General features: G+C 43.2%; 1 protein-coding gene across 5 annotated transcripts in view; it reads left to right on the forward strand.

The window, feature by feature from the left end:
* Nucleotides 1–20,922, forward strand: part of FOXP1 (forkhead box P1) — a 578,496-nt gene that overhangs the window by 391,700 nt on the left and 165,874 nt on the right. Inside the window, exon 1 of one of the 5 annotated variants that reach the window (XM_080822732.1) lies at nucleotides 18,348–18,430. The exons of the other annotated variants lie outside the window; for them this stretch is intronic. The gene's annotated coding sequence lies outside the window, so the exon portion shown is untranslated. Of the gene's footprint in view, nucleotides 1–18,347; nucleotides 18,431–20,922 lie in introns of those variants that run through there. 5 annotated transcript variants of the gene reach the window in all.

Consider the following 20,922-nt stretch of genomic DNA (forward strand, 5'->3'; position numbering starts at 1 on the left):
AACTGCCTTTCTAAATGCATATCAGAAGGAGAATTTATTCCAGTTGAGTAGGTTTAATGATATAACTTTACCATATTAAATCATAATTGCTCTTTAAAAGAAAGTAGAGATGTGTGCATTGCCCCGGCCAGGCTGTCCTCCTCCATCCAAATAGTGGCCTCCCTGGTACTTATTGATTTCACCCTGCTTACACACGCACAGACACACACACACACACACACACACACACACACACACGCAAACACACAGCAGAACCCATCTGTAGCTTTCCTTTGGAAATCTGGGTTGGGGCGGCCAGGGAGGAGGAAAGAATGGTCTGAGAAATCAGAGAGTCCACATCCAAGCACTTGCCATGGCTTTGGCAAAACTGTTCCCTGCTATTAGGCCACCAAGCTAAAGTTTTTATGAAAAGATGACACCTCCGACTATCTGGAACCAAATTCTTTTTAAAAGTTCAATCATGTGTTCAAGATGATTGGGATAGCTGCATTACTTAGGGACTAAATAACTTCCAGTGTTGTGGATCTTGGTAATCATTTAGTAGATATTAATGATTGCTTTTGTAGTTAGGTGATTTCCAGTCCTATCACATTCCCTTCTTCCCCCTCAAAAGAAAGGGTCGGGGAGGGGGACCCGGAACAGGGAACTGATAATATATTTGGATAAAAAAAATATATTTGGATAAAAACAGACTTAGAGTCTCAGTAATAGTTTTAATAGTTTTATATCATGAAATTATTCGATGGAGGCCTGTTTTATCTGTGAATTTATCACCTGTACCTCAGAGTATGAACTTAGATGTCTTTATTTGCATTATTATTCTTTTCAAGTAAACTCTATGCCCAATGTGGGGCTCAGATTCACAACCCTGAGATCAAGAGTCACACAGTCTACTGACTGAGCCAACCAGGTGCCCCTTCCACGTCTTTTTTATTTCACTTTATTTTTAAAGATTTTATTTATTTATTTATTTATGCATGCATGTATTTATTTGAGGGGGGCGGTGATCAGAAGGAGAAGGACAGGCTGACTCCACTCAGAGCCGGACGTGGGGCTCGATTCCATGACCCCAAAGTCATGACCTGAATCGAAAACAAGAGTCAGACACTTAACTGACTAAGCGCCCCCAGGCAGCCCTCATGTCTCTATTTTAAAAGCAGACAAAATGATACTCAGCCTGTCCAGCCGATACAAGATGTAATGTAGTTTTTAAAAACACTTTTATTATCTTTTAAAAATATAATGCCTAATACATAAAAAAGAATATATTGTATTTCATTGCATCTCTTAGACCTTTATTTTATATACCAAGAGTAAAGTGAAAATGCAGCCACGTCCACGAATCCATAATGCTTTCTTCTCTCATCTCTTTTACGAGGCATCCCAGCATTGGAGATGTTAAAATAAAAACAACAGTGTACCTTAGGAACCGTTAAGTACGGTACACAGCATACTTAGTAAGTTATAAAACAAAACGTTATAAGCATTCACGAACACCCTCAGACCCAATCACTCCAAGAACTGGCCCATGAGTTACAATCTGTACTCCCTCCCATAGCCTGCACAGGTGGGCAGTCCTCCTGAATTGGGGGTTCATTATTGCTTTGCCTTTTAAACATATTTCAGTTCTCCTTCCTATTAAACTCTGGATTCTGGGAGGTAGAGGCCGAGGCCGTTAATGTTCTCCACCACGGGTGTCTTCAGAGCTTGACAAGGAGCCTGGCCCAGGAAATTTTGGTGAACTCTTACTGACAAACTCTGTAAGCAGATTTGTCGGAGGCACATCCAAATTGTCTCTCCCCTTTCAAGGTGTGGTTTAAATATCATTTCCTCTGGGAAATCTCTGACAGCCTGAACTGGAAATGATCTTGTCTCCCTTTTGAACTCTCTCAGGGGCTTATCTCTGTTCCCCGTACTGTGGACATAACCCCCTTCTCCTTTCAGTGATGGCTGTTTACACACCCCCATCTTCCTGTTACACTGGCCATAGCAGATTCCCTAAGAGCGAGGTTAACGACCTTTAAAAAAAAAGTATTTAAGAGGGGCGCCTGGGTGGCTCAGTCAGTTGGGTGGCTGACTCTTGGTTTCAGCTCGCGTCATGGTCTCAGGGTCATGGGGCTGGGCCCGGAGTTGGGCTCTGCTTTCTGCTTGGTGGGGAGTCAGCTTGGAAGTCTCTCCCTCCCTCCCCCTCTGCCCCTACCTCCTGCACGTGTGTGTGTGCGTGTGCACGTGCGCATACTTTCTCTCTCATAAATAAATGAATCTTTTTAAAAAAGTATTTAAGACACATCTGTATTTTCTTTTGCATTATTTCCCTAGTTTTCTATTAGATTTACTTATTCCCTTATTGATTTATAAGAGCTTCTTATGCACTATAAAAATTAGACATTTTTCTTAGGTTGATGATTCGCAAATATTTACCTAGTATTTCAGTGAAATTTTGGTTTTGCTTTACTCTTTCAGCCATCTTCAATTTTAATATCATTTTATTTATCAATTATTTCTTTATAGTTCCTGAGCTTTTTGCTTTTATACTCAGATAATGCATTTCTACCTCTGAGATGACAACATTTTGGTTTTTCCTTTTTAAAATATACTTTTTTAAATAAATGCAGATAAGGCTGGGATCTTAAAGGAACCTTCCTACTTTGGCACAAACATTTATTCATTCCTGTGTTTAACCAACACATTTATTTAGCCTCTATGGTATACGGAGGTGAAGAAGACTAGAAAACGTTCCTGTGAAGTGCCAGGAGAAGCCAGCGACCTGATGTGCACTTCCAAGAGATCCCTCCAGCTGATCTGAGAGAAGAGATTTCTGGGGGCGAGAAGGGAAGCGAAGAGAGAGGAAAAACCATGCCTGCTTGGAGTCGACCCAGAATTTGGTTAGCCGATCCAAGGCTCAAGTTTCCAAGTTAGAGCTTGGAAAGAGACTTCTCCAAATTAGAAGTAGAGCCCGTTTGCTGCTGCTGAAATGCTGGAGAATTCAGGCTTCCAGATTAAATGCTAGTTTGAACCTAGAGCAGAGAGGGACTTTGTGTGGGGACCGTTCAAAGGAAAGCTGGACAGGTGGCAGCCTTGCTTGCTTGGCACCAGCAAGTAGAGCCGTGCTCACTGGTGATGGATGGCTTCACATTGTTCCCACACGGCACTGTGAGGTGGGGGCGGTGGGTGGCACGGCCCCTGGGGAGCTCAGAGAAGTCTTTGGGCTTTTCTTGCACTTTGTCTTCCCCTTAGTATTCCAGCCAAGGTGTTAACTCTGTTCAAGCCATCTTTCCACCTAGAAATCTCACTATTGTTACGTATGCTCTTGATCACACTGCTAGTATTTATATTTTTATGCATTTTAAACTCAAAAGCGTCTGAGTTCTCAGTGAAAATGAGACAATTAGAGTAGTTTGCAAAGCACGGTAAAGGTATTTTTTAAGGACTAAAAGAATATGACTACATGCAGGTTATTCTTATAAGCCTCCCTTTCTCGAAAGTCCATGAATATTTTCTTTTTTTTGTTCCATCCGTGCTTTATTTTTTTTGCACTTTATTTTATAAATGATTCTTCCCCTTGACTCTCCAATCTCAGGAGACAACAGTATTTCTCTTGAAAATACAGAGGGTGAGTCCACCCCACGTGTGTGTTTTCCAAGTGTTGGTTGTCCAAGATATTCTCATGAAAAGGACTAGTATTGCCAAGTCATTTTTTAATATAAGGAGGTCCATGTTTGGGCATTGAAATTAATTTCCCTTATCTCGCCATACAAATAGCCACCCTGGCTTCTTTGATTTATTACCTGGGATGGTTCAGCGGCACTAAAAACAGAGGACGGGAAGACATCACCTTTACGTGGCATCATTAGTCACCGTATTAAAAGCATCGCCCCAAATGGACTGCTTCACACAAGTTCCTGCCTGTGCCACGAGAGCACCTTGTTCTCGTCCTGTGTGCTCCAGACATCGGGCCCATCCACGGCCTCTAGTTCTTCATTTCTTAGTAAATTGTCCCCACCCGAAAAGCCATCCTGTGTTTCCTCCCAGACATAGTGTAAGGGAACTTTCTAAATTGCACATATAATCCCTGATTGAAGACAAAGTACCAGCTAGGAGAAAATGCATTAAAATCTTACCTCCAGGGCGCCTGGGTGGCTCAGCAGGTTAAAGCCTCTGCCTTCAGCTCAGGTCATGATCCCAGGGTCCTGGGATCCAGTCCCACATCGGGCTCTCTGCTCAGCAGGGAGCCTGCTTCCCCCCTCTCTCTGTGCCTGCCTCTCTACTTGTGATCTCTGTCTGGCAAATAAATAAATAAAATCTTTAAAAAAAAAAAAACAACTTACCTCCAACTGAGGATGTGTACGTAGAATACGCAAAGAATTCTCAGAACTCTACAATAAGAAAAAAATTTTTTTAAATGCACAAAGGGCAAACAGAAATTTCACCAAAGAAGGTACACAGGAAGGCATGAAACATTGTTCAGCATCCTTAGAATGTAGTGAGATGTAAATCTCACCACCTGTTACAGTGGCTAAGATAGAAAAATGCCGATAATACCAAGAGCTGACAAGGATGTGGAACAAACTTGCATGCTTTGCCGATGGAACGCAAGATGGGCTAGCCATCTGAAAAACAGCTGGGTCGGCTCTTTAAAAAATACACACACACGCACGCACACACGCACACATGCACATACAATATGCACAGTTTCTGTGTGACCCAGCACTCACACTCCTGGGCATTCATCCTAGGGAAAAGAAGACATATATTTATTGAAGAACCTCATCGTGAATGTTCGTAGAAGCTTTATCTGCAGGAGCCCCTCGCTGAGGTTTTCCTTAGTGTTTTCCAGCGGCTGACTGGCAGTAGGATACCTCCGCGCCGTAGACTTAAGAATCTGTAACAGCAAGCGGGGAACTACGGATGTACCCAGCGGCTTGGAATAATCTCTGAGATATTCTTTTGCATAAAAGAAGCCAGTCTCAAAGGTTACATACTAGATGACTTCATTTGTATGGCATTCTCGAAAACCTAGAACGGCAGTGACAAATAGATCCCTGTTTGCCAGGAGTTAGGGATGGAGGAAGAAGGTCGGACTAGGAAGGGAAAGTGCAGGGGAGTTTGGGGGTCATGGAGCTGCTCCCTACCCTGATCGTGGTGGTGGTTATGTGAATTTATAGGTGTGTTAAAATTCACAGTACTGCATGTCCTCCATATCCGAAAAGTCGATTTTACTGTGCGGTAGATTTAAAAAATGATCATAATTAACCTAAGTCCAATTTCTGCACAAGATCTACTAATCACAGCCTCTCCCTTGTGGTTCGCCCAGCAACTTTTTGGCATTTTGGCCCCTGCTGTGAGGTCACATCATTTGTGTTTCTACCTGTAGGCATGCTCATTTCTCTGCCCAGAACCCACTCCGCACCCCCTCCCACACTTTTCTGTGCACCACCCCCCAACTGATAGGCATCCTTCGCTTCTCAGGTGTTGGGACACTGGCACCTGCCCTGGGTCAGCTGTCTCTGCACCCCAGCCATGGACATCGGTAGCCCCTCCCTGGTGCTCTTGGCACTACCCTGGATGTCTGCTTCCTGATTGGCCTGGCACCCTCCGTTGTCGTAAGGTCAGGGAGAGCTGACTTCACCACTCACTTCCCAGCCCTGTGAGAAAGGCCATGAGGAGTTCAGTAAGTGGACCAGCGAGGGGAAGAAGGAAGTGTGCGCGCTGGGCTTGGAGTCAGCCTTTGTTTTGTTGTACCGTTGCCTTCTTTTCCTGGTTGCTCCTGTCTCTGACCCCCTCGCTGAAATTCCTTACCTCCCCTTGCCCTTTCAGCGGGGGGATCCTCTTTTCTGGCTTCCCCAAACCTGCTTGTTAAAAAGCAATAAATCACAACTTTAAAGTCCTTTATAGTCTTTTTTCCTTTGAGCAAACATAAAACTATGCGGCAAAATCATGACTGTGGAGGGGTTTTCTTGCTTTTTCTTGTGAGATTAGATGGGTTTTATAGTGTACCATGAAAAGTCATTAGTGGTAAAGTCCTTATTATGGATACGTTTTTACATATTTACGGAGCCCCGTCTTCCAAATTCTTCCAAATTCCCTTGGGGGAGAAAACAGACTTTCTGGAAAAAAAAAAAATCAGCTTCTATTCTGGAATCCATAGCAATAGCAATAGTAATATAGTAATAATAGCTCTTATACGGGGCTTACTGAAGGCCGGACTCTGTCTTAAAAGCACTCTCTGCGGGGGTGCCTGGGTGGCACAGTTGGTTAAGCATCTGACTCTTGGTCCTGGTGCAGGTCGTGACCTCTCAGGGTCATGAGATCGAGCCCTGCGTGGGGTCCGTACTCCACGCAGCATCAGTGTGAGATTTCTCTGGGCCCTTCCAGCTCATTCTCTGTCTCTCTCTCAAATAAATAATTTTTATTTATTTATTTATTTATTTATTTATTTATTTATTTATTTATTTATTTATTTATTTATTTTAGCAGCACTCTCTGTGTATAATTTGCTTCCCACAAAGTCACTAAGAGATGGTGCTGCCGTTACTTCCACTTCACAGCTAAGAAAACAGCAGCGTGCTTAGATCAAGGTCAGGAGTGGAGTTAGGATTTGAACCCAGGCCGTCTGTCTCCACCTTCCAAATGGCCATGGATCGGGAGCCATGGTTCTCCTCACCGGGCACACACACTGACCTCTCTGCGCCTCTCGCCCTGGAGGGCCGTGAAGCTCGAGGGTGGTCAGGGTCCACCTTCGCTTTGCTAGCCCAGGATGACCCCGCATTTGTGTCTTGATCAGCGTGCTCACAGATGAAGGGAGTGACTGGGAAAAGGGAAGCTGAGAAGGAGGAATCCGCATGGCCCAGCAAAGAAGCAGTACAAACCAACCTCAGATGGTGTCCTAGGACTTCCAGAGTGTTTGTGCCCGTGTGTTCTCCCGAGCTGCCCCCCACCCTCAGGACGGCCCAGGGCTTTCAACTCCTTTTTACAGGTGAGGAAAGTGAGACCAGGGATGGCCCAGTGGCCCTGTACGAGTTCACCATGTCGGTCCCCATGAGGCCAGAAGGCACGCTTCTCCATCCTTCCGCTGCCTTCCCCTCCGGTGCTCCTCCCTTCCAGGAGCTTCTTCCATAAGCTTTAGACACAGGCGATGGGATTCCATCTCTTTCCCACATGTATTAGTCTTCTGTTTTTGCAGAACAAATGGCCATAAACTTAGCAGCTTAGAGTGCCCCTTTCTCAGCTCCCAGTCCTGTGGGTCCCAAGTCCAGCCACAGAGCTGCTGGCTTCTCTGCTCAGAGTTCCAGAAGGGTCCGAGGGTAGGTGTTACCTGGACAGAATTCTTGTCTGGAGAGGCTTGGGGAATAGTCAGCCTGCAGGCTCATTTGGATTGTTGGTAGAATGTGGTTCATTGTGGTTGTAGGACTGAGGTCCCCATTTCCTTGCTGGCTGTCAACCAGTGGCCACTCTGGGCTTCTCGAGGCTACCCATATTTCTTGCCTTCTCTCCCTGATGCTAGCAGTGGTACATCAGAAATTTCTCATGCTTGGAAAGGCTGACTTTCTCTCTGACTGCTAAATGCTAGTATAAACTTCCAAATATAAACCCCCTGTGATTTTTTTTTAAGGCCTGTTTAGATTATCTCCCTATCCTAAGATCAGCTGATTTGGAACCTTAATTACAGCTGCAAAACCCCGCAAATCAATGTCTTGACCACTGATGGGTCAACTATCTGGGACAAAGGGTAGTAATGTAGGAGATCGTGTTAGCATTCTGCCCACCTCTGGTGCACTGCAACATTGAAGAAGGTAAAGACAGAGACGGGGCCGCATCAAAGATACTTATTTTTCTGTCGAAACCACATAAACTCCTTTATGCATTTAGAGTTTTTTGCCACCACAATGCATTTTATATTCCAGGCCATTGGATCGAAAGCATATTTGCAATCTGTATACATCTTCTGCCTTAAAAGGATTGAGAAAGAAAAAGAATCTTTTTCAAAAGGCCTGAAGAGACCATTGTTATTGGAACAGCACAGTTGTATAAAAGCAGCTACTTTTGAGTTCATGTTTTAGCATCTTGTTTCCACCTGTAATTTTTCAGCCCCCGTGGTCCATCTCCTTGAACTTCCTCGCTCTCTTGCTTGGCTGGTTGATTCCTTCTCAGCTTGGGTGTCTCATCTTAAATATCATCTCTTCATGGACAATCTCAATGGCCTTATCTAGAGTAGACTAGAAAAGACAAGGACATGAAGTTCTTTCATTAAAGATTCCTCAGTAGTGGCTTTCTATTTCTGGATCTGTGGGTTGTCGGCACCTTATCTCTAATTCCTATGCGACTATAAGCCTTAGGAAGGGGCACCTTCGTAGGCCTAGGGCTGAGATGGTCCTTATGCATCAAAAGTTGTGTTTATTTGATGTGTCAGTAGAAGGTATGGTCTGGTACTTGTGCAAAGGTAACTTTAACATTCATATAGAAAGATTGCTAGAGTCATGAACCAGGTTAATCATGAGGTCACTGGTACAGCATTTATTGTTTGAAAAGCACCTGACTGCAGATCACAAAGCTCTTGAAAGGAAGAGAGCCAAATGGTAGAGCCAAAGAAGACCAATTCCCATATGCTTCTTTGAAATACACAGTGCCACTGGGCAGGAGGTGAGTGACGAGTCTCTAGGTCATGACCGTCTGATGTGTGGATCATGGCTTCCTGCAAATTTTTCATTGCCCCAAGATAGGAGCCTCTTTGTTCCCAGCCCTCCTCTGAACGCCTCCTCTCTCTGAGTTCTCCTCGGCTTCACCTTCACCTCCAAGCTGTCGGACGCCCACTTTAGAAAGTGTTTCTCCTTGGGCAGATCAGTAAACCTCTCTGACCTTGTCTTCTTCCTCTGTGGAATGGGTATGGTCACTCCCAGCTTGCAAGGTCATTGGAAGTGTAGAAGGGCAGTGAATGCCCGTCCCTGCTACAGACTGAGACGGACCAGTGCTCTTTCCCTTATTGTTGGACTCTACCGCAGCCCTGCAGATCTGATGTGGAATCAAAATGCTCATCCGAACAACGATTGGTTTTTGGAAGTTATACAAAAAGAAGGTTACGGTAGATTATAGGATCACCACCAGTAATATTCTACTTAATTGATTTTTATCATCATTGCACTAAATAAAGACTACCTAGTTTCAAATCAGTAGATTGCTAAATGCATTTCACATTACAACTATCCAGAGCACGGTTTTATCTTTTTTTTTCCCTTTTTCTTTTTCTTTCCTGATGATTCAGAAGGTACTTCAGAGCCTTGTGGTGTCTCTGGGTTTTCATTTTGAACTCCAGTTAGCATTTTATTATAGCTGTTGAGAAGTGTTGGTTGCTCTCACATTCTAGAAAGCAACTTCTGCCTGTTCACCTTGTCGCATTCATTGATACCCAGTATAAAAATCATTCCTTTCCATAAACACAGACACCACCCCCCCCCCTTCCCCAGTTGCTTGCCTTCTCAGTGGTGAGGACTGTCCTGCACTGGTTTGTGCTGAGAAGTCCAGTCCCATCCCTGGAGCCAAGAACAACAGTCAGTGGGCTTCGAGGAGCTCATTTACCATAAAGTGCCATAAGTTGCTCACGATCGGTCAAGCTGTTATCACATTTCCGATGAGACCATTTTAGAGGGTAACAAGGCCAGCGAAGACCAATTTACATATCTTTTACCTCTGTCCCTGGAAAAGGACATAGTCGCCGCATTCTCAAGGCAGGTTAACTAGTCACAGTGAATGTGGTGAGGGAGGAATTGAGGCGGCTTCTGTTGTATTTATTACGGGGATCGTCTCTACCCTCGGAGCTGCGTTCCGATCTTTGCATCTGTTTTGCCTGCCTTTCCTTCCCTGAGTGTGATTTGGAGAAGTCAGTGCATTGCATGACCCGAGCATTAGAAGACTGTATTTCTGAATTAATTCCTGCAGTGTAGGTCCAGAACACATGGCCAGGAGACCCTGTCCCTGATCAGCTGGGAGAGTTTGGACAGTGGGCGCAGTGTCTCTGCCTACGTCCCACGTGTCTTCTCCTGTAAAATGGGGCTATTTGCTTCCTATCAGAGGCTGGGGATAAGGGAAGGACATGTCCTGTAGATGCGAAAAAAAAATTCTCGACACTGTGCACATGTTTTCGGTTTTATTTTAACTCAGATCAGTCTGCAAAAATCAAGATGCTGCCGTTGCCAAAGTTGTTGGCACCGTTCATCATATTTCTAGGTGAAGTACGTGAAAGTGATTATAGGTAATAAATATCTTTTTTTTTTAACTTATTGCAGAGGCAGTTTTTCCACTGTTAATGAGGGTAATTTGACTTGGTTGAAGGATTGCAGTTCTTAAGAATTAATGCAGTAATCCAATTCAAAGATTTAAAGAGATCTAAGATTTTTCACAGGTCGCATGCTAGTGAATGTGCTCCTATCACATAGCAGCTAATGGACTTGAACGCCAGTCTGTCATTTACTCCGTTCGCTCACGGCACAGCAGCTTTGCCCTTGGTAGTGAGTCTACTTTCCAAGCATTGCAGGTTATTTAGAAGTGTGGTATATTTGTAACACTTTTGAGAGATAGGATCCTATTTCCCACAGCCCCTAATTACTATGAAAACTAGGGTTATCTTTCTTAATTACACGTTTGAATCCTAATCTGCTAAGGTCTGAGGAGTATCAGGCTCACAGGAGCTGCCTTCTCACATTTTTCTTTCTTTCTTTCTTTCTTTTTTTTTTTTTTAAGGAGGGCTTTTTCTTTTTTTAATGTATTTTTAAAAACTAATTCACGTATCATTGTATTCATACATATAGGTTAATTCACGTGAATACAAAGGTTATGTGCCTGGTATTCATAACTTTCCATTTTTGATAATGATGTATTATTAACAGCTAACAATATTTTGTAAAGCCTTATTTGTAAAGGATGTTGGAAATGCTCTTATTTCCCGATCCCATTATGTTCCTAAATATTAAAAATCCCATTTTGAAGCAATTAGAAGCATTCACTTCGCCTTCCACGTGTGTTCCGCAGACAGCGTCACCATACTGTGCACACAGGAACCTTTGTTCCTTAATTAGAAAAAGGACTAGAGCTCATTAATTGTGGTTCCAAGTGGTGTCTGCTCGAACACTGAGGCAACAATACATGGAGAGGAGAGACCCAGCCTAAATTTGGAGGCTCTCGGCAGTTCTCAGTACTGTGAAAAGGTAAATAAACAGCAAAGGGTCCTTGTAGGGCTGTCCCCACACCCTGGGCTGTCCTTGAGGCCCGGCTGTCTGCTCATCAGTTTTAAAGCCAAAGAGATTTCTGTTTTCACAGAAGGAGGGAAGGGGAGATGGCGACAACTTGTGTAGAAATGTAGACCTTTGCCTCTGTCGAAAGCCGATCATCTGAAGACAAAAACAGGTCAGGAATCTCTTGGGCTTTTTTGATAAGTGAGTGGACCCCATCTAGATGCATTTAGATGTTATTGAAAGTGAGTAGATTGCTGGCAGACATGATAGAAGACAGATAGGTTTTATAGGCCGATTTTCACTGCTGGCTGGAAACGCGGACCATCGGAGAGGAATCGGGAGAGTTTGAAAGCTGAAACTCCCAAACTGAATTGGCAAAGCCTTAGACCCACATCAGTCATCAACAAAGAGCCCTAATTTCCACAACAAGAACGGGCATTTCTCCAGCCTCCCGGAAACTTCCTGCATCTAAATGTTCCCAGAACGTCTCACTCAGGCAAATCGTGGACTCCTCTCCTCCGGTCAAGGTGGAGGTTCCAGAGGCAGGGAAGCGAGCAATTTAAGCGGAGCGTCTCCGACCACACGGGAGGTGTCTTCTTGTGGCTTGTCTGGACTTGCGAGGGGAATGCCGAAATAAAGGTTGGGAGGGATAGAGCAAAATGTCAGTTTGAAAGCCAGAGAATGGAAAGTAGAGCAGTTAATTTGAGGGTCAGTTTGCTCTTCTTTGGGAAGGTTCTGTTCTGTCAGATCCACTCTCTGGAAGGCAGAGAAATCAGGAGCCACTAGGCAAGGCTGTGGTCCTCTCCTGCCCCACCTGTCAACTCCTTCCTCCTTCTTGCTTTCTCCTTCCGTCCCTGCCACAGGATAAATTGCCTTATCCCACTAATGCTAATGGAAGATGTTATTAACAAAAGGGAGCGCCTTATAAAGGTAGCAGGGATCTGGGAAGGGGAGGCATGGCTCCCTTTCCCCTGTGCTGATCATCGGTGGTATGGGTCAGAACAGGTGAACGTGGAAACAAATATTTTTCCCTAAAATGTTCTGCTGTTTAAAGAGATGTATCTAGCTAACTATATATATATATATATATATATATATATAAATAATTTTTTTCTTTCCCCCACCAGTAATTTTTTCATGTTGTATTTCTCAGAGAAAGAAAAAAAAATAGATTTTAAAATGTAAAAACCTGTTCTTCAATTGATATGCAAAAATCTCATTGCAGTATTTATTCCAAACCTGCTCTCATAATGTTCAGTCAAGGAGAAAACAGCAAAAAACAGTTGTTGATGGACTTAGCACAGAACTGGATTAAATAAGCATTAGTCTACTGAAGCTGATTACAGGAATATGAAAATGCAGTATCTTAATGGTACATATTTTTATGTGGCAGCTCAGTTGCCTTTCATTTTGCAGCTAATATGTCTATTCTTATGAGTCATTTACTTCTTTAATTACCTTTTGCAGGCAAGGCACCATGGTATATTAATGTGAATGATTTTTACTGCCAGTTTATCATACAATGCCCCAGAAGTTGAAAGGCGTAATTGACTTGGAAGAACAGCTCATGAAGGAAACAATATTTAGTTGACAGCTTTCCTTGTACTCTCTGTTGACGTTTATGAGTTTACACTATGCTAAAGGAGTAATAAACACAATTTTCTTTCAATAACAGGAAAGGGTAGCTTCTAAAATACATTTGTGGAAAGCACATTTGTTCATTTCTTGAATAATATGAAAATAACACATTCCTAGTGATAAGACCTCTCAGATTGCCAATTGAATTAAACCTTTGAAGGTGCATTTATAACCTGTCTCGGAGCATTAGGAGATATTAGGGTTCATGTGATTGAATCGATTTAATGAATATTTAAATTATATACAGATTTGGATAAATCATATTTAAATCTAGGTGTTAGAGTGAGACTGCTGGGTCCTGTCCTCCCAATTTCCAGAGGGAGGGAAGACAGGAAGGGAGCTTGAGAAGTGTCTGGAGGGAGATTTTCTTTCTCTAAAGGGAGGGGAAGTCTGACAGTGTATTTTGGGAAAATCAAAAAGAAGGCCCAGTCAGTACAACTCCATATAAGGGATGGGCTTCGAACAGTTAAAATCAAGACCAAGGAGGGTCTCTGCTCTTCTGGGATCCGGACTGGCACATTGAGTTGACTTGGGCCTTTAGCAAGTGTGCGTTTGTTTTACCCATCACGTCCACGGTCCCCTGGGCCACCCTGGCTCACTGGCTCTGGGCAGACCCTGGTTTGGCACATCGGTTTAGAGGGAGTTAAACTTTTCACAGTTTTCTGGATTGTTTGCAGTTCAGTCCTGTGCAGCATAATGAAAGTTTTCTAGCCATCTGTTGTTAAGCTGGCGGTGAGCAAGGCCAGTATATCCAAACAAAGTTCTGGCCTGCCGTAAACTGAACCTGTCAGTCTAGCATAGCTTTGCTGACCCCTCCGAGGAATAGGGCAGCCCTTGGTACCAGGCACTCGCTGCATAGAGCTTTCAAAGGGGAACTATTTTGGGGGTGGGGGTGGGGGCCTGTTTACTTTTCCCTTGGTGTTCCTCTCCCTGGCTTGGACTAGTTTATACTTAATCTTTATGTGGATAAATGGACACTCACTCCCCCCGCCCCCTTCTCAGAGCAAGAGGCATTATTTCTTAATAGGGGATTATAAATTTTAGGACAAGGTACAAGTGTCCATAAAAGCCTGCGAGGTGGCTGTGATTGGAAAGGGTGTGCTGTGCAGTTATTTTTGTTAGATTGTTTTGTCCTTCTGTGTTTGGGGACAAATAGTCCAGGCACTGCAAGTTCCTATATTTATTACTTACCTTATATAACTAAAAGCGTTTCATAGCTTTAAAGAGACTTTTTTTTTTTTGCCCTTTTCCTTCTGCACTTTGTGTTTTACCCTCAGAAGTTAATCCACAGCAGAACTTAGCTGAGCCGCCGCCATTCGACAGTGCTCCCAGCCGTCTGTGGTGTTGCCCGCTCCTCTGTTCTCATGTGCAAGGTGCATCTATTACTTTTAATTGCCTAGCCTAACTGTAAAATAATTTCATTGTTTTTTTTTCTGTAGTAAATGTTTAATTCCTGTTTTCTCCTTAGCAGCGTTCACTTGACTCCATAGGAAATAACTCTATATGTTCAGATTCTTGATACTTATATATGCATGTATATGTGTGTGAGCATATATGTGCACACATACATATATTACATAAAAACGTGTGTGTATATGTATATATATGTATGTGTGTGTGTGTGTATGTGTGCATCTCAACACCTGTCTAAGCCTGCCCCTAACCCTTGTTGGTTTCCTTTTGTTAATGACACCTTGTAGGTGCTGTTGTATTTTTTTTCTTGGTCTTGCTGCAGTATATTTCCTGTTAAGAGGGGACTCTGGGGAGCCATTGTCAAACCTCTGTATCCATCTCAATTCATTAAAATATCCAGGGAGAATGGCCACTGTCATTGAATAACTATGTCAGCCACTCCCATGGCTGCCTTAGCCCCTAGATGAGAAGCAGACCACAGTCCCACGCAGTAACAAAGGAAAAAGGCCCCCGAAAGGATGCACATTTGTCTTAAGCACCAACATTGAAGGGGTGTGGGTTCAACTTTAACTGCAGTCATGGAATCTACAAGGGTCAGGAGTTCCGTACAGCAAAAGAATAAACGAGGAGATACAAGGCTTCCCCTTTAAGGGACAGGGAGTATCGCAGTAGTGAAAAATAGCCAATTTAAAATTTAAATGAGTGCACTTACTTGGAAATACCATACAGTCATAATCTGTTTGTAAGGTGACTGACATATAAAGTGCTTTTTTGTTTTAAGGTAAAAAAAAAAATGTATTCGGGGTAGAGTTTCGGGTGTAAATGTCAGGTGCAACGTAACATGGACTCACTGCAAGAGTCAAGCAAATAACCTTGGCATTTAGGACACTGCCTTTTAGAACATGAAATTGTATTTTGTTGTGTGTCTTTTTTTTTTTTTTTTTTTTTTTAAGGAGGACTACATTAAGGGGTCACCTATTAGCTGTGTTTTTGCTGTCTTAAACTCAGCCCTTCTGTCTATTAAAATCAAACCACTGTGTAAACATTCCAGTGTTGTTCTTGGTCTCTACAATGGCCACGGGGATCAGGTTTCACCTGCCTGCACATCTTCAAGCAATTAGAGCAATTAGCGTGAAGCCATTTCACATTCAAGGATTCAAGGTCTATGGTGACATTCAAGTCCAGAAGTCTGAAAGGGAGAGAGGAAGTGTCCTGGAGCATGGCTACTATTCCATGGCCCTGAGCAGACAATTTCGCTTTTAAAAATGGGAGCTCTTTAATGATATTATTATGAGGTTTTTAAATGACATATCAAAAGTTGTTTATATCAAAAAAAAGCCCCAACAGTCACTTAACTATACTGATGAAGGTCTTTATACATGGCATATTTTTAAAAAAAGACCTTCAGCGTCCCTAAGAAGTGGAGGGTAGCTCCTTGCCCCACCGCTGTAGTGACAGCGTTGTTTGCAGAGGAAGAAAGTCTTAGAATGTATAAGGGAATGGAATTAGCATTCTCTTTTTTTCATGGTAGACCTCCCCGTTTTGGGTAAAGGTCATATCTACAGCAACATGGGATACTTAGGAGATTTTTGGGAGTAAGTATTAGGTACCCTTTTTTTTTTTTTTTTTTTTTAAGGTTAGAGAGGAACAGTAGCGACTTTAAGACATGGGCCTAGGGCAGTTTAAAGACCAATAATCAACTTTATTTAGCAAACCAACTCTGTAGGCATGAGAGAAGGTAACTTTTAAGAACAGTCTTAGGATCCAGGAGGGCTTTTGTTTTGTTTTGTTTGCTTGTTCGTGTTTTTTACATTTGTAACTAAGTTATACAGGCATCTTGTTTGCATGAGGCGAACCCTTAAACTGATTACATCGTTTTAAATAGGTTAGTACATTTTTAAAATCTACATTGTACAGTTGATTTATTATGCGAAAGGCGGGGAGGGACATTTAAAGAAAATCCTAGGGTGCTGCAGAAGATCTGGCTCTGTAGTCCCAGAAGGTTGTGCAGAATCTGAAGGAATCGCAGGCTAAATCTGAAGGTGGAATTCTATTTCCCTTTAACCTGGTGCTGCCCATTCACACGGTGTTTGTTAACAAACAGCTCTGGGGACAGACTTGGCGGGAGAGTTACCTTTTCTTTATATGCACTGACTTTGATTCGAATAAGAGGCTTATTTTTAAAAGAAAACAATTGTGTGCCTCCAGGAAAGATCTTGCAGTAATTCCTTTATGGAACTGTGCTTAGTGGGCTTCAAAGCTACTAGGTGTTGAGCCCTTCTCTGTCTGTAGGACGGAATGCATCTGTCTATTTTTGTGACTGAGGCTGGAGCGTTCGTGCTCATTCGGTAACTAGCCATGTCAGGGAACTAGAGTCCTTAGAGCTCTCCAGCCCCATCTCGAACTACTTAGAGCCCTTCTGTGGAGAGCCGCTCTTCCTGACCGCCCACTTGCATGGCGGCCAGGCTATGTGTCTTTTGAAACTGCATTGCAGAGCAGATGCAGGGGATGCTAGTAAAATGCAGCCTGCTGGACCCTGAGCAAGGTAAGGGTCTGCCTTTCCCCCCCTGCCTTTCTGAAATAGATTGCTAGAAAACCATTTGCAGCGTTTGTAACTGGACCAGCTGAGTTAGACAGCAACATCTGAACTGGTTACTCCACCCCTCCTAAAAGTGGGGGGGCAGGCATGGAAGCGCTGTGGGGCTCAGAAGGGAGGTGAGGCAGTAAACCAGATCTTTCCCATTTTTTTTTCCTCCTAGCCTAGTCCTCTATTTCTGTGATCTGCCTTTTGAACTGTTTTTGTGGCTGATCAGTTCCACCTAATATGTCTCTTGATTTCTGCTATTGTAATACTCAGGCGACATGCTGTTCTCTTCATTTTTATAAGCTTTAGATGCTTCTGCCTGTCATATTCTGGCGGTTTATCTTCAGCGTCTGGATTTGCTTTCAGACTTGAATGTCTATCAAGCTGCCGTTGCTTTGAATGTGAGATCAAAAGAAGATGAATTCCAGTAAAAAATTTCCTTCCATGAAGAAAAGATTGGGGCCTATGTAAACATCCCACTGACAGTTCCCAATGAGTTATTTTAGCCGAGTATTAGCACCTGGATGACAGACAGTCCAGCATTCCATGCTAAATAACAAATCAGTTGCTTCCGTAGCAGAAGAACATTGCCATAACAGCAATACATTTTCAGAAGGAATCCTTTTCTTCCTCCTCCCCTTCCCCCTGTTTCTTTTTTTATTGAATATGGCTGTTCAGCTCCTCATCTTATTTTTCAAGCTGACTTGTTCTGCCTTTAGCAGTTTACTTTTCTTTACAGTGTCTGTCAAGTTACCCGGGTGACGGAAGACAGGACTTTGATAATTAGTTTGGGGCGGGTTAAGGAGTGTTCGAGTAGACAAGCTAGGCATCTGGAGATAAACAGGTAGTTTGGTTGATTGCAGAGAAGGAAAATGGAAAGGAAAAGCAGCAAAAGCAAGATCGAGGGCATATCCCAGGAATGCGGGACGATATGTTCTTTAAAAATACATGTGACAAATTCCTCCAAAGTCTGCAGAATCTGGATTTTCTTTCTTTCTTCCCTGTTTTTTTTTTTTTTTTGAAAAGCATCCTGCCTATGTAAATGTCACCACAAAAATATCTCAAGAGCAGGTTTCCCGAAACCCTGTCGGTGTGTATTTGTCTGCGAGAATGAGCCATTTGGCGAGGGCTCGGTCTGGCCAGGACACACTTCTGATGCTGTGTCGCTGCTTGCAGACCTGGAGTGATTTAGATACGGGTAGCATTAATAGATTTCTTTAAGTGCTAAATGCAACTTTGAAAATTACCTGCAAGCTCCAACTGATCTTTCAACTTTGAAAGTGAAGAATTACTTGAGGAATTCTTGTGGTTTCTTTGTCATTTAGTGAGAGCCCCAGCCAGCTACTGTGGAGGCAAGCGTCCCTGAGGTTGCCTACAAAGGGCAATGTTCCAGTGTGTTTTCTCCTCGAGTGTGCTTCAGCCGCACAGCACTTCCTGTTTATTCAAACATCTTTTTTACCACTCGGCAACCCCCGCTTCACAGAAACAGCCAGAACCCATCTACAGCAAGAAGACGGAAATCCAAAGGCAGACAGTGCGAGCTCACTCCGTCAAACTCTTCATTTTCTCTGTAAGTGTCCAGAGAAAAAAAAAAAAAGGAACATTTTTGCGGGGTTAAACTTTTAAACTAGGGATCCGCTCCTGCGCAGATGATCTCTGAAGGGCAAAATAAGATGATCCAACTTGTTTACTGCTTTCTCTCCACCGCCCCCCCCCCCCCATCAAAGGCGGTTTTCTTTTTAGAGATTTGAGAAGACCGGTTGGTTCTAACTCCTTGTTAATTCACTCTTGCTTTCAGACGGATCTTGGGATATGAGCCGCGAAGTAGGCAGCCGAGGGTCCTCAGGACAGTTTTATAAGCTTGAATGTAGTTTAGAACCCTCTCTGCTTATTTGGGACTTTGTTTTGTGTTGCCTTCTTTTTCTTCCTGTTATCACCAGTGGTGAGAGGGTGCAGGGACGGTGCCTTTTGTAATTCTGCCTCTGTGGAATTGTCCTCTGATGTTTGCATCATGACACCGTCATCACTTATGAATCGGTCTTGATAATATTTGTACCAATTTCATGCCAATAAAAGTCAGACTGCTGAAACAAGCACGGTCATTATCTCATTCATATTACTATTGTTTAAACGGAGTGGGCTGCGAAAGGAAAAGAGAAAGCCCGCCTCACTTTCCGCGATGGTTGTTAACTTTGATGTTGGAAAGCTCTTTTCAAAATTCTCATTGTGGGTAATTAGTATGGCTGGGAAAGCCCTTGGACCTGGGCTGCTGCTTCCCTCTGTGTCGAAGAGCGGATGGGATTGCTCTCTCAGTCCTTTCTGGTGAAGTGAGTTTCTTAACACATGGTTTGACATTTTTTTTCAAGGGTTCCACCTTTTCCTGTCTGATGTCGTCGCCCCTTTGTGCCCCCCCACCTCCCACTGCACCCCTCCCCCCAACCCTGACCCCCAACTTCACTGTAATTGGTAAGCCAGGTGCTAATTTTTTTTTTTTTTTAACTATGTACTGGTCAGGGAATAGACAGGAAATGGAAAATTAGCTCTTTTGATCTTAAGAGAATTGTTATTACTCTGAACCTTGTTTGTTAGTCCCCAGACTAAATATCCTTAAATTTTACTGTCTAAAACAGCATCTGTTAGAATAGAGAAAGAAATAAGCTCTGCAGTTGTCCGGACCTCTGATGGAAGAAATAGTTAAACAAATAAAATAAATAAGTGCACGCGTGTGTTGCTATTGCTATGCTAGCTTTTTTAATGTTCAGAAGTTGTTCTACTTTGCAGGGAAAAAAATTATGTTTGCGACTGCCTTAAGGACAATTTGTTTAACAGTAGGAGTAATTGCAGGGAGAATGGAAAGAGTGACTGAAGGTATTTACTCAGATGTTAGTGTAGGTGTGGGGGCCGAAAACTCAGTGTGGGAACAGTGGGCTGCTTTTCTTGGTATCTCAGTCTATTTGATGACCATCAAATTTCCCAGCTCGCTGGTTTTGTTTTTTCTGGATGGCATGTTTGATTATTTATCAGAAGGGGAAGGGAGTAGCTGAAGCAAATAAACATGTGACCAAGTTCTGTTTTGTTTTCCACTCAGAAAGCCATGCCCTTTAACAGATATACAGAAAATAATAAATGCATTGTTTTATGATAAAAGGAAATTATATGTGCCTTTTTTTTTTTTTTTTTGTAAAAGGCGAGTGAGTTAACCCTTGAGACTCAGGAACCTTTTTGACTTCTGCGAATTTGCCAGGCTTTCCACCCCGCCCCCCCCCCCCCCCCCCCCCGGGCTTAACCTATTGTGGTGTATGGTTTTATGGTGCAGGATTTCCCAGGATTAGTTGTTCAGCAGTGAGGCTTTTCTAGATGCTGGGCTTGGTTATGCCTGCCCCAGTAGCTCTACCCTGCTGCTGTGCTTGTGTGTGTGTGTGTGTGTGTGTGTGTGTGTGGACACATGAGCAGCTCTTGGAGTTTTGCTGAAGGCCCTATTCTGACTGTAGATCTAAACACGAACAGTTGAGTTAAAGGAAAATACAGCAGAGTTTCTGTGACCAGTGTGCAGCATAATTGATTAGAGGCCCGCTTCTGCTCCTCTCTTTAAATGTGCCCAGCAGATAGTATAATGGCAGCTAACGACATGTACCTCATCATCCCTCAAAAACACCTTCCAGACTTCAGTATTATGTAATGCTTGTGGTGCTCTTCGGGTTTGTTATCTCAGATCGAGGCCTCTTGAGACAGAGGGAAAGGCTCGAATCTACATTAAATGTAGATTTTGAAGCAAGCATGCCAAAAACATCATTGTATTGTTGTTTGAAATCTCAGGTGGGGTTTGCATAACTCTCTACAGACGTTCTCTATACTTAAGCCTGAGCTGATGAATGTGCACACACCAGCACGTTTTTGATAACTTCGAGGATGATTTTCTACAGAGGCTTCCCCTTTCATCCGCATCCTGAAAAAGTAGTGGGCAGGAGCCTAGCACGGTGCCTGGCCCGGTCATATCAAGCCCTATAAATCCCCGTTGAAAATCTGCTTCATTGCCTATACTGTTCTGGAATGTGGATTGGA

This window comes from Martes martes, assembly GCF_963455335.1.
Source record: "Martes martes genome assembly, chromosome: 1".
NCBI lineage: Eukaryota > Metazoa > Chordata > Mammalia > Carnivora > Mustelidae > Martes > Martes martes.